Source organism: Temnothorax curvispinosus, unplaced genomic scaffold (assembly GCF_003070985.1).
Source record: "Temnothorax curvispinosus isolate PA1 unplaced genomic scaffold, ASM307098v1 QBEX01011678.1, whole genome shotgun sequence".
Classification (NCBI taxonomy): Eukaryota; Metazoa; Arthropoda; class Insecta; order Hymenoptera; family Formicidae; genus Temnothorax; species Temnothorax curvispinosus.
In genome coordinates this window covers 36,270-40,101 of record NW_020221458.1, presented here as the reverse complement: position 1 = coordinate 40,101, position 3,832 = coordinate 36,270, and the positions used below count along the sequence as shown (strand labels likewise).

Here is a 3,832-nt window from a genome sequence, read left to right as displayed (position 1 = left end):
ACGGGGACCGAATAGCGACGTTAGTAGCCGCTTATTTCAAGGAACTAGTGGAAACGAGTGGTTTAGCCTTACAATTGGGCTTGGTGCAAACCGCATATGCCAATGGTGGTTCAACCAATTATATTTCGAACGTATTGAGAGTCCCAGTGGCGTGCGTGCCAACTGGCGTGAAGCATTTGCACAAGAAAGCACTGGAATTCGACATTGGAATCTACTTCGAAGCAAACGGACATGGAACTGTCATCTTCAAGGATATTGCTAAAGAAACCATCAAGAATCACGCTAAAAACGAAACGCTTTTAGCGGCACAAAGAGTGGCCTCTGCAAAATTGAGGGATGTAATCGATTTGATCAATGAAACGGTCGGCGACGCGTTGAGCGACATGCTGCTAGTCGAGACTATATTGCACGCCAAGGGGTGGAACGTTATCGAGTGGGAAAGAAGTTACAATGATCTTCCAAATAAGCAACTCAAAGTCAGGGTAAAAGACCGAAACCTTATAACAACAACGAATGCGGAAAGACATTGTTTGACTCCCGTTGGTTTGCAAGAAGAGATCGATAAGATCGTCTCGAAATATTCAAGAGGTCGATCTTTTGTTAGGTATGATATATCTTTGTATTTTGATGTACCTACAAAACTGCATTCGGAGACTTTCAAAGTATCTTTTGTTTATTAAATGCTTATTGAAAGATCATAAACATATAATAAAAATTAAGTTGAAGGACCCTCGAAATTAAAATTAAAAATTGGAAAGGCTGTGAGAGTCAGACGCGATTCTGACGTAATCTGTGCGTAATCACTTATTACTTATTACGTTTTACATCCATTTATCCGTACGTTTCGGCTCAAGTTTGAGCCATCTTCAACGGTATAATATTACTAATAACGTTCTCCGTTCCACAGTGGTGAGTTTCATAATTCGAGATTTCAGAAACGAAATTGACTTTGACTAAGAGATCCATGTCTGTAAAAGTAATTTCATTATTACTATAGATATCGTTATAAAATTTAAGATAACTCACCAAGTAGTCTAAGAACGAGAACATCGAAACATAAAGCTAATCGAAGTAAATATAAAATTATGGTATGACATCAAATAAATTTTCTCTGAAGAGATCAAAAGATGTCGACACGACGCACAACAATGATATGATTAGATATTGCAAGAAGGGGCATGTCCTAGGTCAAAGTAACAGGGAAATAAGAGTTATAGAAGTGTAGGTCAAACCAGTAAAAACAAAATAATAAATATTCAATGTGTAAACAACGTGATCGTAACCAATAAAACGTAACGTAAACAATAAAACGTGATCTGACAAAAGAGAAAATGTTTATGGACATGGTTTAAAATTTATTTAAAATAGACACATATGCATGGTGCATAAACTCTGTATCAGTTTGAGAGTTGAAACTATTCTTTTGTAACTTAATATGAGCCATCTCATAAACTAGTCGCTTTGATAAAAATTTTTCCTTATCTAAGATTTCTAGCGTTCTCCCAATCAAATTCGTGATCAAAATTAATTCTATGTTCAGTAATGACAGACTGAGTTGTTGTATTTCTATGAATATGGTTACGATGTTCAGAAATTCTAGTCTTTAATTGCCTCATCGTCTGACCAACATGAAGCGTCGCAATTTTTACATGATATTTTATATACATTTTTATTTGATTGGATTGGGAGAATATCCTTCTGTAGTTTAATAAAATTCTTAAGTTTATTCAAACTATAAAACGAGAAGTTAACATTAAGATTTGTGACAACATTTTTCCGAAACATTAGAGGCATATGGAACCGTAAACCAAGTGCGTTATTCCTCTTCATTCGTGGGTGGAGGTTCGTTCTGTTCACGAGTACATTTATTGAGCGTCGCACAATGGGACATTTTGACGATCTAGGCGCTCAAAAGTTCAAAAATAAACTTTTTTTAAAACATTTTAGCGCTATAACAAATGGGTGCGTTCAGCCGATACTCCGTTAGCCTAGCAATCGTGAGCAGTCGCTCGTTTTCGCTCGTTTCCTCTCCTTTTAATCCATTGGGTCAAAGGAGAGGAAACGAGCGAAAACGAGCTACTGCTCACGATTGCTAGGCTAGCGGAGTATCGGCTGAACGCACCCATCGTTATTATTAAGGTTCAACATTTGCAAAAATAAATTTTTTTACGCTTTATGACGCCTACAGCGGATATGAGAGAGGTTCAAACTGTTCACTATCGAGCGAGTGAACCGGATGCTCGGCATGTCATAAGTATCAGTTGTTTTTATTCGCCGATTTTAAGCAAACAGCTGTGACCATAATTATTACACCTGACACCATGTATACTCCATGATTAATGGTAATTAAACATATATATACAGTTTTATTTTAGTAATTCTGATGGTTCGTTTTTTATAGATCAAGATACAGTTTAGAAAATGAAAATTTGATATATATCTTGCTTAAAAGTAAAGTTTTATATTGTTATAGCACAAAATAGCGGATTGATCTTTTCATAGATCGAAAGTAGAAGTATTTAGGTCTTCAAAACGTTAAAGACATTTTGCGATTTTTTGCGATCTTTCAAATAGTGCGTGTTTTTGTAAATGTATGTGCCTACGATTTGGCACGCGCGCGCTGAGGCGCACCGTGTAGACTTTTACTTTGTTATACCATAAAATAACGGATTGACTTTTCATATATCGAAAGTATGTAGAAGTATATTTAAGTTTTTAAAACATTAAATTTTATCTACGTTATAATTGAATTATAACGTAGATACGACGAAATAGTTGAAGACATCGAAACACCGATTACGGTATTAATATTGTTAAGTCGCACTCCGCGGCAGAGCTGTCCGTACAGCAGCAGTACAGCTCCATGACTAGTTCAACCATAACGTAATATTTAATGTTTTGAAAACTTAAATACTTCTACATACTTTCGATATTTCGAAAAATCAATCCGTTATTTTATGGTATAACAAAGTAAAAGTCTACACGGTGCGCCTCGGCGCGCGCGTGCCAGATCGTAGGCACATACATTTACAAAAACACGCACTATTTGAAAAATCGCAAAATGTCTTTAATATTTTGAAGACCTAAATACTTCTACTTTCGATCTATGAAAAGATCAATCCGCTATTTTGTGTTATAACAATATAAAAGTTTACATTTAGGCAAAATATACATCAAATTTTCATTTTCTGAACTGTATCTTGATCTATAAAAAACGAACCATCAGGATTACTAAAATAAAACTGTATATATATGTTTAGTTACCATTAATCATGGAGTATACATGGTGTCAAGTGTAATAATTATGGTCACAGCTGTTTGCTTAAAATTGGCGAATAAAAGCAACTGATACTTATGACACGTCGAGCATCCGGTTCACTCGCTCGATAGTGAACAGTTTGAACCTCTTTCATATCCGCTGTAGGCGTCATAAAGCGTAAAGAAATTTGTTTTTGCAAATGTTGAACCTTAATAATAACATTTGTTATAGCGCTAAATGTTTTTAAAAAAATTTATTTTTGGACTTTTGAGCGCCTAGATCGTCAAAATGTCCCACTGTGCGTCGTGTCGACAAGATCTTTTGATCTCTTCGTAGAGAATTTATTTGTACCAGATGTCATACCATAAGGTAATTATGCATAAAAACACCCCATCCGCCAATGATGACATATGTTGTCAAGGTCACCGTCCTGAGTGACCTTCAGAAAGTTTTAGCCAGCGGTCGTTATTCGTTAAAAAGTTATTAACACAAAAAGTTTGGAAAATATAGCAGGTATTTTGAGTAGGTATTGGAAGGCATAAATGACTAATATATATGTCGAAATAGTTCACG

General features: G+C 35.5%; 1 pseudogene; it reads left to right on the top strand.

Annotated features, from left to right (window-relative positions):
• The first annotated feature begins 5 nt into the window (after positions 1 to 5).
• LOC112461715 lies at positions 6 to 1,615 on the top strand (annotated as a pseudogene).
• Positions 1,616 to 3,832: the final 2,217 nt, after the last annotated feature.